General features: G+C 43.4%; 1 protein-coding gene across 1 annotated transcript in view; it reads right to left on the minus strand.

Annotated features, from left to right (window-relative positions):
- The window catches only part of AIG1 (androgen induced 1), a 143,254-nt gene continuing 132,911 nt past the window's right edge, over window positions 5,585-15,927 (minus strand). The window contains exons 10-12 of the transcript XR_002436619.1: window positions 14,896-15,085; window positions 9,273-9,401; window positions 5,585-7,804 (exon numbers count right to left, since the gene is read on the minus strand). The gene's annotated coding sequence lies outside the window, so the exon portion shown is untranslated. The remainder of the gene's footprint in view (window positions 7,805-9,272; window positions 9,402-14,895; window positions 15,086-15,927) is intronic.

The following is a 15,927-nucleotide window of genomic DNA, read 5'->3' on the forward strand; positions in this document are numbered from 1 at the left end:
GTGTGTTTTTGTGTGTTTTTTTTTTTCCTCAAAGAACATTATAATTATTACTTTGACACCATTGCTCCTAATAGCTTAGAATTTATATTTTGTGCATTTAGTGGCTGTTTATGTTTAAAAGTGATATGGGAAAGAAGCATTGTTACTGTAATAGCTAATTTCAAAGTTTGGAAACACAATTCATTCAACTTAAACCCTTTAATTTACATCTATGACCTGTCCCGTCCTCCTGACCCAGTGACCATTACTTAGCAGTACTCAGTACATTGCTCTCAAGTACCTTCCATAAGCAAAAGAAGTTATGACTTCAATTACAGATTCCTTTAGCTTCAAGGCTGCAAGGGCTCATGAAAAAGGCAGCTAGGCTGGAAGAGCTATTTAGAAAAAGACCATTTTTAATTATTGCAGTGACTTTTCTTGCAAATAAGCAGTCACACCTGTGGTTATGGTATTTTATTAGTAATATCAGCTAGCTATTTATCTGTGCAGATACATATATTCAATTCTCATGCCAGACTGTAACATTTTTACATAACGAAGTCTCTAAAGTTCAAATCAAAGGAAGACTGTAGACTTTGTACTTGTGACAGACATCAGTGACTGTAAGAACTGGAGCCTATGTATTGTTTTGGGCCATAACCTAAGTCTCTTAGCAGCTGTTCTGCAGAGTGGCGAAGAAAGCTTTTCCTTCCCCACCGTGTTGTTTCAAAGAAGAATGGTGTTAGTATTTGCATATTGTGACAGTAGGACGCACGGAAACGAGCAGAAAGATTGCTGATAAGAAGAGAAAACTTTTAAAAGCTGCATCTAATTCTGCAGCCTTTACAAGTGGAATAGAAATACTTTTAGTAGGCATCAGTGGTAACCTGTCACTTGAAAACAGTTTAAGTCCTGCTTAGAGCTGAGGGAGACTGAAGGTGTTGAAACTAAAGTTTCTGTCAAGAGCTATCAAGGATAATAATTTGCATTTTAGATAGGAGACAAGAAGGAGAAATCGCATAGCAAGCTAAAACTCGATGTATTCCAGCAAGGTTATAAAAGGTGCTTCTTTACCATTTGCAGTAGTATTGGAAGATGCATCTGGATGCTTTCTTAAGTATACTAACTAGCTTACGGAACAGACTGCTAAAAATTACACTTCAGGTCCATTCTCCTTAAAAGCCTATTACCTATGTGAGCAAGAACAAATGCAGATGCACAGGTATTTGTAAAAAAGAAGCAAGTTGTGTTCAAAGAGAAGTCATTCAGCAGAGCCGCGGTGTGATGTCTTAGCAACTGGCATGTGTGCAGTCATTCCCTTACCTCTTTCAGCTCTCCTCAGTGCTGTTCCTCTACCTGCAAACTGCCAGGCTCCCACCACAGCAGTAGCGGCTCTTGCAGCTCTTCTTGTGGGGAGGAGGCTCTCGGTTCAGGCTTAGAGAAACTTCTCCATTGCTAACCTCAAAGCATGGGCAGGAAGAAGGCAGAAGGAGGCCACAACAGTTATTGCCGGATCAGCTCACCAGCCTCAGTAGCCTAGAGCAGAAAATGAGCTTACGAGAAAGAGCATTCATGAAACAGAGAAAGAAGAATGTAAGAAAAAAAAAAATTAAACCTTTGTTGGAATGCTTATTTAAGGAGAAGGAGACAGTTACTTATGACTGCAGAAACACAGGCTTGGTTTATAACTGGTGCTACCACATAAAATCTTGCAGCAAACCACCCAGAGGCACTCCAGGAACCAACAGCTGCCATGCTGATGCACGTCCTGGAAGGACTATTGCCGTCTGCTTGCTGGGGGCCCGGACCTAAGGCTTTGGCTTTAGCCCTGAAAAACCGTCAGGTGCAACGACCTTCCTTGTTACTGCCACCTGGAGAGCTCAGAGCAGCGGCTTATAAATGATGCTATTCATTTTCACTTATTTATTTTACTTATTTATATCAATTGGTGTCTGTTGCCACATAGCAGGCTTCAAGAACAGCAGTAAATATACCCAACTGGTTTATTTAAAGAAGCTGAAATGCTTCACCTCACATTTTTTCCCTTGCTACCTGATAAATAACTTACGTAGGCTTCAGCATTACGTTTACCTTGGACTGCATTTTTGCCAGTTCATCAGAGACATGCACTATTTTATTTCAGCGTTTGGTTTGCTTGTCAATAGTCTGACATCAAAAAATATTGACCCAGCTAGGAGGGCAAGGAAGCAAAGCAACACGGCTTTGTCTCTGCTAAACCAATTACAATTGACAATCCAAGGCTATAATAAATACGTCTTGTGACTCGCACACGAGAAGAGAGGCTGATTTTAAATTATAGCTTTGGGTTTTGAAATGCTCACTGATCCATTCCATTCCCATTAAGAGCGCCTTCCGCTCTGTAAAATTAAGTGATATCTTTACATGACAGCTTAATTTAATTAATTTATTTTTCAATATGTGCTTTTATGGGGTTTCTCCATTAAGTGTTTGAAATGTCTGTAGGTCCTATGCATTAATGTAAATGCGCCGTGGCCCATGATTGCCTTTGGCAGGCTGAGGGCACTGATAAAAAGATTGTATTTTTAAAAACTGAAGTCTTCAAACTTCTCCAGTGCTTGGCAGGAAATCTATTCCTGTGTTTTGTTTGGAGAAAGACCGGGGAGCCTGCAGCCAACAACTCCAGTGTAGGCAGTAACTGTTACATTTTAGAAGAAAATACATTTGACACTAAATGAGAGAAAGAGGGAGGAAGACAATTAGTGCCAGAGTACTAGAAGCAGCTGTTTATTTGTTTTGCCTTGTGGATGCCAATAGATACCCTTATCATGGAAGTGCATCTCAAAATGGGGTGTTTTCTACAGAATTACTTCACAAAACACAGAGCTTTGTCTTTTTAAGGGGCTGCCCCAAAGCGAGTTTATCTCCCTTTTTCACAATAGCTCTGTGATAGCCAAGAATGCTGGATTCTCCCCTTTCTTTCTCCTCCTCCCTCCTTCCTAAAATTGAACTTTTCAGGGATATAAAGAACTCAGAGAAGTTTGAAGGAGAGCAGATGGCCAGCAGTGATCCAAGAGGATGTAAAACTTCAGTTAGGTAGTCGCTTGGCAGTCAAGTGCGAGTGAGCCTGTGATGTTTCCATAGTGATTTACATGGTGCCTTACTTTGTTTTCTAGAAATCCAAGTGATTAAAATAGGAGGATAACATAAAATGAGGGGCTCTGTAGACCGAAACGCGTGGCACGGTGTAATTAACTCTGCCCTTCCCTGTCAGTTCAGCTGGGGAACTAGGGCAGCAGATCGGGCTCTGTGGCACTTCCTGGCTGAGGAGCAGCACCGTGACCTGAGCTGTGCTTACCCTTGCCAACCCCAGCTCATGTGGTGCTTGTGTGGGCTGCTCGAGGTGCTGGGTGAAGTAGGGGCCCTTTCTGAAATGACGAAATGATTCAGATCCCGGTGCTGTTGTTCAGCCACTGATTTTTTTGGTGTCAGGATTTGACACTTAGATACGGTGGAAGGTTTGTTGGGGCACTTTTGTAATCTTCAGAGCTTTCTCTGCGTTAAAGGAAGCAGTGCAATAAAAATTGACAGGACTTTGATTCTGACTTTCTCCTTTTGAAGTCTGAGATGTAGCCATTAAAGCTGCGGTAATTTGTGCCATTATCAGTGCAGCCATACTGGTGAGGGAAACAAAATTTTTAGGGAGAGGCAATACCTTTTATTAAGCTGCATGATATGGTTGGAAAAAACAGGCATGCGTAGAAGCAACCAGCTGCAAGGACGCTGACTTCAGCGGCTTACCAGCTTCTTTCACACACCCAATGAAAGAAAGTAAAATGGAAATAAGTACATGGGTGTACAGACTTGTATGTATATACAACCCCCATGGCAGGAGGGTTGGAACTGGATGATCTTTAAGGTCCTTTCCAACCCAAGCCATTCTGTGATTCTATGATATACCATTTCCCTACAAACACTATGGGCATGAGTCAGTGTGCAGGGGAGTGGCTCGGCCTGGCTGCAGCATGTGGAGCTGTCAGGGGATGGAGTGTCCCCACTGCAACTGTGTTGCTGTGGCTGCAACCACTGTTTGGACGAGGGGGACTCCCAGCGAGAAGCAGCTTCCTGCTGGAGTGCTGTACAACAGGGGAACAGTCATTTGTGCTTTCCGTGTGCAAATTCCTGAGCAAACTCCCATGAATGCTGTGGTACAAGAAAATGAATTAGGTTTAGCCTGGAAACAAAATTACCTAGCTGCCTGCCCAGCTCTGGCCTCATCCCTAAGCTCAGTTACCCAGCTAGGAAACCCTCCACTTGCGCAGTGACCAGTCTATTTCTACTAACCTTGACCCTGCAGATAGCAAATAAATGTTTTTCTAAGAAATCCATTTTCTCATCCTCTCTGCAACATATTTCCAGACATGTTGTGCAGCACTTATACTGGCAGCAGCAGTCTGAATGAATCACTCAGAATGGTACCTGGCAAGTGCACTTTTTAATATTTAAATCTGTTTATCCTGTCAGGGAGCTCCGTCAGCACGTCTGAGCTGCCACTGACAACAGGGAGGGCTGAAAGCTCTCTGCAATGGTTGCAACAAAACCTTGACTACTTACACTGTAGGACACTTCAGTGGCATTTTCACCACTGAGAAGATCTGGCAGCTTTGGCGTGGGCAGCTGCAGCTTGGGGATTTTTAACTATGGGTTTGCACAGTCCTTGTGGAGCTGTTGTTTCCTGCACAGCAGAGGACAGTTCGGGAATAGACTTGCAATGGGTTAGAGCTGGGTCAAGTATATCAGAGAATTATTAATGTTAGAAAAGACCACTAAGACCATCTAGTCCAACCATCAGCCCCCCCCACCATGCCCACTAACCATGTCCCTCAGAGTCATATCCACATGATTCTAGAACATCTCCAGGGACAGTGTCTCCACCACCTCCCTGGGCAGCCTGTGTCAATGCCTCACAACCCTTTCTGTGAAGAATTTTTTTCCTAATATCCGACTTGGCCCTCCCCTAGAGCAATGTGAGGCTATTACCTCTCACTGTATCTTTATAGGGTGTTGGACCAAGAGCAACACATCTTACTGAAGAACGTGCCTCCCTCCCCATCTTGCTGGGCATTTTTTTTCCATTTTGTGCCCTTTTTCTCTCTTCCTGCCTTCCAAAAGCAGTATGCACCGCGTAGCTGAGGAACAGCAGTGATCAGGAGCCTCTGTCCTCCCGTATTTCTGCTGCTGCTGCTAGAATGCCAGTTGCTATAGAGTGATAAGCCACAATGAGCCTAATGAAACAGCAATCTGGCATTAAGATGTGTATATAGTTGCCATTTGTTAAATTGACAGGTGACATTTGGAACATGCAGCCCCTATTCATTCTTGAAGCTAAATACTCTCTCAAAATAAAGTCTTTGCCATTAGTCTTAAAGATTTCCAGTCCAGACAGGGCCAGCTGTGCTTTTACACATTTTCTGGGCACAGGGTTGGATTTCAAGCAGCTATAATTTTTTTTTGCAATGAACTGGACAATTCATGAACAATAAACAATTACCTGCCTCACATATTACCTTGGGCATTTTTTTTAACCTTTCCATGTGGGATTATTTATACAACAAAAACCAGAAGGTATTGACAAACATTTTTTAATCAATCCGAATTTCATCTTCTGCGACCTAGTCCCACTCTTCTGCATTTTTATACATCTAGAGTAAGAAGGCACCAACAGGAATCTCTGAACACCGTCAGCAATAGTTTGGAATTTATTTATGAGCAACAGAGGCTCACCCTCACCTTTCTGAGAGACAAATACCTCAGACACATTATTTTTCAGTATCAGTTAAGAGTGTGAATGGACTGAGCTCATCTGACAGAAAAACATAGAAATCATGATAAGGACTCAACATTCCTTTACACGTTTGAATTGCTGTCAACGCCTTCAGTACTATACTTACAATAACTTCCATTTCCAGATCCAGAAATACTCAGAAGAAACAGGTGCCTGCATTTTATCAAAGTCATACTCTCACACAAGCACTTGGCTGTTACCTCATATGCTTCTTTATCAATTTTGTTGTCCAGAGAAGTCATCCAACTGTTGCTTATTTAATGCATTTTCAAAGTTACTCTATTTTAACACTAGGATGTCATTCCACTACTGCTAAGCTGCCACTTCAGCTTATTTTTGCATGTAAAAGAGCAAAAAATAAGCCTTCTTATATGCAGAAAAGCTGATACCAGATGGCTACTACTGACTCAAGAGAGAGAAGCACCTTCCATGGGTATATGCCAGGCATATGAGCACAGAAGATAGAATAGTTCATCTCATGTCTTTTCAGTGACTGAGCCAAGGTCAGCAAAAGGTAATGTCTCTTGACAGATGCTTTCTCCAGCAGCTAAGGCAAGAGCAGCCAACAGTGTGGCCAGCAACCCTCACACTGCATCAGATTTGCCAAGAGTCACAGCCACACGGGAACCACAAGAGGAGCAAGAGCCTACAGAATGTTTGAGTCAGGGATGTTTTCTTTCTTCAAGTTTAAAAAAAAAATCTTCCATGATTTACATATGAATTGCTTCTAATGAGGAAGCACGAACTCAGTTTTCCAGCAGACTTTCAACAAGGCCAAAATTAAGGATACAATTACATGGCAGAATACTAGACTGAGATCTTCATGGTTTTTATGTCAACAGTGAAGTCAGCCGCTGCTGGTGGGTGGGAAGGAGCTCTCTTTAGGGCTGTTGAGCTGGTTGATTTTCTGATTACTTCAGAGAATTTTAAAAATAGCAAATTATAATAACAGGCCATAGACTCTGAGCAGCTTTCTGATTAATGTGAACCTCAATATATACGCTAAATTCTTGTCCATAAGGTATGCTGTTTAGAATTCTTCTAGATGCTATTTTAACCTGTCTTCTGAGTCACATTAGTCAAAAGAATTGGCCTGTAATTTAATTATTGCAAATGGTGCATCAATGAGTTATTTCCTAGGAAAGAGAGTTAAGAAAACCCAATGCTGCAATTAATGCTGAAATGGAACCCTTTCTCTTTGGCCTTTTGAAAATTTTTCCATATGACAGGAGCCAAGTAAGACCGAAGGAGTTTTGAAAATTCTATTACAAAGTCATCTTCACCCAGAGCTTTCCCAGAGACCAGAGGTTTTATAGCTCCTTTTTATTTCTTCCTCTGCTATGGGACTACCTAACTGTCTCTAATTTCCTGCAGAATTATAGGTATTTCCAATTTACTTAAGAGACCTTGAGTCTGTTCAGCTGTGCAAACGACTCAGATTAGTTACAGGATTTCAGAATTCAAAAGAGACATCGTTAAAGTCCGCAGGGTTTGTAGCTCATACAACAGATGACCGTACACAAAAATAGCATAACACCCCGTGCTTTCCTTCCTGAGCTGCACTGCCAGACGTTCCCAGACATTTCCTCATGGCTCTCAATTTCTCTGCTTTTCCACCATTTTGTAAGCAAAAGATTCTCTACTTTCGCTTCCCTTAGAAGTACAAAGGAGCTGTGGACTCGAATCACGATAAGCAAGAGACCCTCACGATACCGCTTCCTCATTACCATGCAGTTTGATAATTTAGAACTGTAACATTTAGAACCTAAGCAGATGAATCAACAAAATCAGCAAAATTAATGATTCTCCATGGGATTCTCAGGCTATCCCACACTAAAGCAAGGAACCTGGAAAGGTTTTTAAGCCTTTTGCGTTGAAGAGAACTGGGAGGTGAAGAGCACTGCAAGTTCTGGGATCCACTCCTCCAAGCTTCCTTCTATGCTGCCAACTTTTAGCTCCTCTGTGTATCAGGAAGGTACTCTGCTTTGGGTCAGCCACACCCTACAAATGAAATGCAGGACTTACTGAACATGCTGGTGGCATGGACTGTAGTCTGCCCATGCATGACCCATCCACATCACGTAAGAGAGAGCTTGGATGTTTCTTTTCAGGCATCTTCCAGAGGATAGCCTGCAACCATGCTGGACACAAAAGCTGTGTAGATGCTGCACAAGGTTTGAACTTGTGAATGAACTCAGACTCCTCTTACAGACAGTTTGACTGTACCATGTGAGACACCTTAGAAAGTTGGTTGAACTAGGCTACCATTGCCTTAACATTTTCCAAAGAGTGCTTTCCAGGGATAGCATTTCATGCAATCTTGGGGTATTTCAGTTTGACCTACAGAGTGTGCTTATTTTCTTCCGACAAAAGAAAAAGGTGAGAAATAAAGGAGACTAGGAAAAAATGGCCCAGAAAGAAAAAAATTAAATAAACCCAAAAGATATGGCAAATCAAATTACCACATATACAAAACACTAACATACAACATCATTAAAGCCTTGATCCTGTGAAATGTGTGGGGCATACTTGGCAGCCTGTTTTGCTTACAGTCCTATTTCCAATACATCTCTCTCCTAGTTTTCTTCTGCAAAATCCGTGTGTTTGGCTGCTTTTTTCTTTTTTATTAATTACTTTGAGGAAAAGGCGAGAGGAATGGATGCAGTGGAATTACAGGAAAAAAAAATAACCCAAATCTGAATTAATTTAAAAAATGATAGATGTAATCAGGGAAGATGTTGGAGACCAGGTTACTGTATTCCAGCTCTTCTGAAGGGAGAACAACAGGACTGAACTCGTTCTACCCTCTACAGCAGGCTGTACCGGACAATCTCTACTCTTTGTCCTTCAAGGCAGACAGCAAGACACAAGGAGATGTAATTATAAAGAGCCACACAAGCTTCATAATCTACTGATCTTTGTGGTAGTCCATCTTGAATTAATTCTGCATTTGGAGAGACTCAAAGTGTGGTATGGCAAAGTTTGGGATTGGACAGGAGGCAGTCTTTGTGCTGTGGGAGACCCAGCTATTAAAAAGCACATCAAGTATACTCTGCTCTGCACCACTTCTAACCACTTTCTAGACACCTGTGAACCAATGCTTGTGCTGGCAACATTCTCCACTCCAGGTAGAATCATAGTGGGAAACCTCATCTGTAAAAAACACCTTTTCACTCTATCCAGCCTCTCCTTCCCTCTCCCTCTACAAGCCCCACAGGTTTGATGTCTTTATATCCTACTGAAATCACATACTGTTTTTACCCAGCTGCACACATCTGCTCCCTACAACGAGCATACAGCAACCCCGCTGGGCTCTGGTAATCACACCAGCACCCATCCTGCCCAGAATACATGACTTCAGAGCTGCAGGGAAACTCTTCTCCGCAGGATGTGTACGTTAATTCTTAGTGCATGTGTTTGGTTTTAAGAAGAGGCTCAGGCTTGAGCTTGACTGATAGAGCAGACATACCTTTAATAAAAGGTGCATATTCCGAGTGTGCTTAGTGTCTGACTTGACCACAATTTTCAGATCCTTTGGCTCTTTCTGTGCTCCCACCTGCATAATGAAGGCAGATGATCCAGTTCTCAGTGTCTTTGCCTGAAGAGATATAAATGATGTTTTAGGTACTATTTCTTCACATGTTGTGTCATTTGCTGAGCAATTAAGCATGTGTTACTGAAGCATTATTAAGTGAGCCAGAGCTGCAGAACACAACGCAACTTCACAGCAAGAAATGACGATGCAATTCTCTAATACCTTAACATTATATCAAGTGGAACCAGATGATGTAAAATCAATTCCATGCTAAATTGTGCTTTTGTCTGCAGTCATTTTAAACTTTAACTAAAAAAAAGGAAAAAGGTGGGAAAGATATCAATAGCCCATAAATAATCTCTAGACAACATGTTAAAGACTGATGGTAAGAGGCATTCTCTCAAACTTGTAATTATATTAAAAAACCTTAAATGGATACATTACATAGACCATAAACTGTAACAGTCGAAAGTAAAATAAATGTGATGTGATGAGTGTACATCTACTTTTTCATCCTTTAAATATCATCGTTGTGAGAAAAAAATGCTTTTTTTTTTTTAATTCTAAGCTATGTATATGTTAAGCAGTTCACACAAACAAACCATATTCTAACTGTATCAAAATCTACATACCTACATCCAAGAAGCAAGAAATTACACAAAATTACGAACTATTCTCAGGTGAGAAATGAACCACTAGTTTTAAATAGAATGATACAGAAAAAAGATGCATCGTGGATACTCGGAAAGGTAACTAAACATATTTGTCTGCATGAAATTCCACTTCTGTTGATAATTTAATCTTGTCTTACTCGAAATAAATTAAAAAGAAAAAAAAGGGCTACATGATGAAGGCCTGGTAGCCACAGAGCTGGCCCACCACAGAAAGGCAGGTCACAAAGTGACCAATGTCTGGGTGGTTAGCACAGGCAGCTGAAGAAAGTGGATGGGCAGAGGAAACAAAGGACTGCTCTTTGTACATTAATTTCACAGGGGACAATTTTAATAATGGATTTTGAACCTCAAGTTGGAACTGTTCCATGCTGCAGGTCTGTGTCCCACTATCTAGCCCACTGGGTTCCTGATGCCCCTTTTTTAATTTGCCCATGCCATATGCCTCGCATGGATACTTTCTGAATTAGTGAGACACTTTCAGACTTAAGCTAAGTGAGGACGTGCCTCGCTGTGTGACTGCAAACTGCACTGGGGAGGAAGAAAGCCCAGCAGCTCCCACCAGCAGCAAGGAGCAGGCTCCTGGTGGCACGGAGACTTGTGCTATTTATCATGGTAACACCTAGGAAAAGGATGGTGCAATGCAGAGCTCTAGGTTTTACCTTTCACCCCTGCCACTGACCTCGAGCAAACAGGGTGATAACTGCTGAGCCTCTCCATTTACTCCTCTAAATTACAGTGCATTCAGTAATGCATCGGCTGGGGGCTCGCAGGCTAAACTTGTATAAACCAATTTTGATTCCTTCCATCAAGTGTCTCATTAAGCACAAAGTGCCCCTGGGGAAAGGCAGCTGATTAAACAGATTCCTCCATGACATAATGAATTTATAAAATCCCTCCAGCTTCGCTGGGAGATGTTTGGGGAAAAATACATTCAAGTCACCAGAGGCAAGTCCGTGGAGAGGGAGAATTGCTCCATTTCCTCTACCTTGGGGCCTGGAAAGCCTTCCCCACCAGAGCTGGGGCTGAGCAGCCCACTGTGCCTACCCCAGAGCATACAGGTCACAGCCTCAGAGACCAGCCCCACCAGCTTCCCTATGCAGCTCCAGCATGAAGGCCCGAGGCAGAGCTCCTCCGGACAGGCCCTGCTTGCACAGCAGGCCCAGCCCGAGCATGGGGAAGAAGCACGAGCCATTTTCCAGCATTTGGATCCTGTTTGTGGTGTGACTCAGCTCTGCAGAGTCCATAAGGATGACATGAGCTGTGCTTTATTAGCAGTTAGGTTAATGTTTGGAAATAAAAAGACTGATGGTTTTATCTGTTTGATGATTTGGTGCTGCCAAGAGCGACCATAAGCACAGCTCAATGGTGCATGAAGAGAGAACAGGCTGACATTCATTTCCTACCACTAGAATCCAAACATTAGCACACAAGTGGTGCAGCAGGCTGGTGGGGGCACGCAGCCAGCGTCGCAGCTATTGGCGTGACTCAACGATAATCATTTTTCTTCGTAGAGATCTTAAACTCCCTGCAATGGAAGGAAATAGGGATGGGTGAGGTGGGGTAATTTTGAAGCTTGGCAGCTCATCTGTGTTTGCCCAGCTTTCCTGTGCCCTCAGCTGAACCACGCCACAGGGCTGAGGACTAAAAGACTCTTCTCATTTCTTCCTACTATTATTTCACCTGTGTGGGCGTCCTTTCTTATTTCATTTTTTTATCTTCAATCCCCTCCTCCCAGGTACATTCTTCAGAAAGCAATAGCTGCAATGCGGGCTCACCGCACACAGTGATACTGACCTGCCACATGCAGCCAGTGGCAAATACAGCGATTCATCACCGCAAAGCAGTCAGCCAGATGGATCCTGCGGTCAGCTGGCATTGAGACAATGTGGGGTCTGGCACGTACCATCAGAGCAGAGTAAGAGACAACAGGGCTCAGTGGACACATGGATGCTGTCTTCACAGACAACAACTTCCTCAGCCAGCGCTTATCATCATTTGTCACAGAATAAGCACAACTGTTAGACCTACTGATGCTTGGAAATGTACTAAGAACAGACTTTGGCCATTTCTGGCTGAGTTACACAGAATGCATCTCCTTCCATATACAAAGTCAAAGGAGAAAGAGGCCACTGAACTACTCACAAGCAGAGCTTGCTGGGATGTGCAAACACACATCTTGCTGACTTCTGGGAAGACACATGGCTGTGTGCACTGTGGTCCAGCTGGCCCAACAATTCCAACCAGTAAATACTGTGCGGTTCTGAGAATGCTGCACAGCTTGCAAAGAGCCACATAAAGAGCTGTTTGTGAAAGCTCTTCAGGCAGCCCCGCAGGCTGGTACGCAAGGCAGAGCTTCTGCAGACCTGAAACACCAGGACTCCGAGAGCTCCCGCAATTGTCCTGCATCTTATTTGTTTCTCCTGTTTTTGATTCTCTTGGCATCCACTATTTCTAGTCAGAAGGGCAGTAGCAGCAACCCCTGTTCTTGAGCACCTTCCCATATGTCTGCAATACTTCTAAGAGATAAAATGCTGTCAAGTGCTACCCATGACCTTAACATGCCAGGTCAACACTTAAATCCTTTTTCCTCTTCAGAGCTACACTGTTTGCTAGTATAAAAATAAGTAAAGCCTAAGCTCTTCCCACTCCCCCTGCCTTTCCTCATACACCTAACAGAAAAATAGCTGGAGCAAAACTCCCACATATTGCACAAGATCCAAACTCCAACAGCCCTAAACAGGCTTTTTCCTGTCCTAAGTCTACGCTAGAACTAGTAAAAAATTAACACTTGCAAGATTATAATGTCATCAGAACAGAGGAAGTGAAGGAAAATCCAAACCCAAGCAAACCTGAATACACTACAAACACATGGCATTTCCACAACTAACAGAACTCTACAACACTGAGCTCTGCATTTAAGCTCTTCATTCACCTCCTTAACCCCAACCCCAAGGCCACCTCTACTCAGCAGCTATGTACTTTCCCTCCAGCTTCACATCTGCAGCCTTGCCATTCTAATGAGAAACCTTTGCCAGCTGGATCCAGCTCCCAGAGCAATCTCTGTAATGAGGACAGGCACCTGGGGACCTACCTGCCTGGCTCAGGAGGAGAATTTAGTTTGTTTTTCCAATCCCTTGTACTGCAGAGTTCTCTGAGGCCATGATAAGTGAATGCCAGACCACCTGGCAGCAAAAGCAGATAAGGAAGGGAGTACGGTGGAGCAGATGAGTGGGAGGTAGCCAGAGTGGGAGGAAAGAGTTAATCAGCTCTTGGATCCAAGCATCCAGCTTTAATGCCAAGCCTGGAAGAGGGTGCAGGTGTCTGTTTGGTGAAACTGCCTTTTGGTTGCATAGCTTTATTTTTTTATTACATATTTTTTAAATAATTTTGTTTGCTGTATTTTAGTCACAGCTAATAGGGAAGAGGGAGACTTCACTTTCTTGTGAAGTTATTGTTCAGCCAAAGCCCAACTTTAAAAATACATTTTCTAAATATGCGCTATTTACTCTTGTCCTTAGAAACTTGATTGGCAGAAATAAGAGCTGCAAAAGGAGATCTTGTCAGTCGTTCTTAAGGTTTCCTTAATATGGAAACAATTACCTACCATTTAATCTGCATTTTTAAAGTGGCATGGTGAGCACGTACCTGAAAGTTTCAACCTCTTTTTGTTTTATAAAGAAAACTTATTTATTTGGGGAGATTGCACAGGTGAGGTAGCCAAACTTTCCAGGTGGCCCCTGAAAAACCACCCAGGCCTATTTTCTACCATTTTCTGTAAACACGTTGCATGTTTTTGTACATGTATTTACCATTCTGCAGACACTCACTGGTGCAGCTTCAAACATCTGTCCCATGAAATCCAAAGGATGAGTGTATGCTCATGTGCAGAGGAGGCACTGTATAGTGCCTTGTAGCTGCTGGAAGTGGAAGCCACAGGGCTTTGCTCTGTGCCATGTCACATTGACACTGTCCCACGAAAATAGGATTTTGTAAAAATTAAACCGGAATTATCCTATGGTAAGCTTAGTTACAGAATTTCTGGGACAGTTTGTCCATAGAACAAGCATTCACCACCTTATCATCAGAAGGTCTTGATTCTGACCCCAAGCACAGATTTGGTGCCAGGTATAGCAGAGTGTTTGTGCTCCGTTGCAAATGCCATTTTGCAAGGGAATGTGTTGCTTTATGGCATACATGTATAAAGCACAGAGCTAAGTTGAGATGCATTTGCCTTTGCTGAGAAAGGAAACAATTATTCTATTTGTTTGGCTTCCAAGATGTGAATGGCAAATGTCTTTCTCACCTCACTGAGGAAAAGAAAAAATCACACCCAATATGGTTAAGGTGCACCACTTTTTGCTAAGCTGCATGGCAACCTTGCAATTTGAACACTCTTTTTTTGTAACCTGAAAAAAAATCCATTTATATATATATATGATTTATCCCTTAGAGACACCTCACACATGAACATCTTGGGTTGTTTCCTATAACATGGCAGAGCTCATAAATAAAAGGAATAGGCAGAGCAGCAGAAGTGAAATTCATTTCAAGCAAGCTTTTAGAGGAATTGATTCAGCTGCAGTCTGGACATGATACTTGGCCACAGGGTGAAAAAAATGCCCTAGAGAGAGAAGGGCTGGTCTGGGCACCTTTAGGGAGCTTATCTGGGAGTATGTGACCTCCCTAGCTGCTGCTTTCCTTACTGCAGAGAATATGGCTGCAACTGGGATCACCTTTTCCTAAGTTCAGATATACCTTCTGGAAAGCCAGCAGACAGTTGAGGGTTTTGATACTTGTGTCCTGTGACAAAAGGCTGGGCTTTGAGAGGAGCACAACAGGTATTTTCATTGGGAACACCCCCAGAGTTGCTGCTTTTGACTCACCATGCAACTCTATTGTGGACTCTTCTTCCAATTTTCGGCCACTAGATGCCATGATACGAATTCTGTGAGGTCCTCATGGTGGTTTCCTCCAACTGCAGGCTCTTCAGCACAGCTGCATCTGGTGGTGTCAAGTTCCCCTCCTCCCCTCAGCTTCCACAGCAGCAACCTGTGCCCCCGCACCAGGCCTTGGCTGCAGTCCCCCACAGTAACACAATCCACAAAGGGAACATTAGAAGGTGTTTTCTGGGCCAAGGATTTTCCCCTACCAGGTTTCAGAAAGGCCTGTCTCCTCCCCACTGCTCTTGTGTTACTCCAACCCACCTTTGCAGCCCAGAGTGTCCTGGTGTCACCTGGCAGTCCCTACCCCGAGTATGTTTCATCCTGGCTGTGCTACTCTGATCAATCAGAGCAAATCAACAGCAGATGGGGGCACATTGCCATGTGGGCTGGAGGCTCACGTCCCACCCTGGCTGCATGCTGGATAGGGCCCTCCTCAGCCTGTGCTGCTTTTTCAGCAGCTCCCTTCTGACTGGCACGGTGCTGCTGAAAGGGTTGGAAACCCAGCTCTCTAGCTTCAGACACACAGAAATCCTGAGTGTAGAACTGTTTAAGTTGGAAGGGACCTTTAAAGGTCATCCAGTCCAACTCCCCTGCAATGAACAGGGACACCTACAGCTAGATCAGGTTGCTCAGAGCCCCTCCAGCCTGACCTTGAATGACTCCAGGGACAGGGCTTCTACCACCTCTCCAGGCAACCTGTGCCAGTATCTCAACACCCTTGTTCTAAAAAAAATCCTTCCTTATAGCCAGTCTAAATCTTCCCTCTTTTAGTTTGAAACCTTTTTCACTTGTCCTATCACAGCATACCCTGAGGAGCCTGTCCCCTTCTTTCTTACAGCCTTGGCCTGGCTGGCCATATAATGGCTGCAGGGGCACGGCGTGTTGAGCGTCTCCCTCCAGACAAGGCAGAGCAGTGCCCTGGCTGGCCTGGGGCATGAAGGTGATGGTGCCAACGACGCCCCAGGGCACGAT

The sequence above is a fragment of the Numida meleagris genome, chromosome 3, assembly GCF_002078875.1.
Source record: "Numida meleagris isolate 19003 breed g44 Domestic line chromosome 3, NumMel1.0, whole genome shotgun sequence".
Classification (NCBI taxonomy): Eukaryota; Metazoa; Chordata; class Aves; order Galliformes; family Numididae; genus Numida; species Numida meleagris.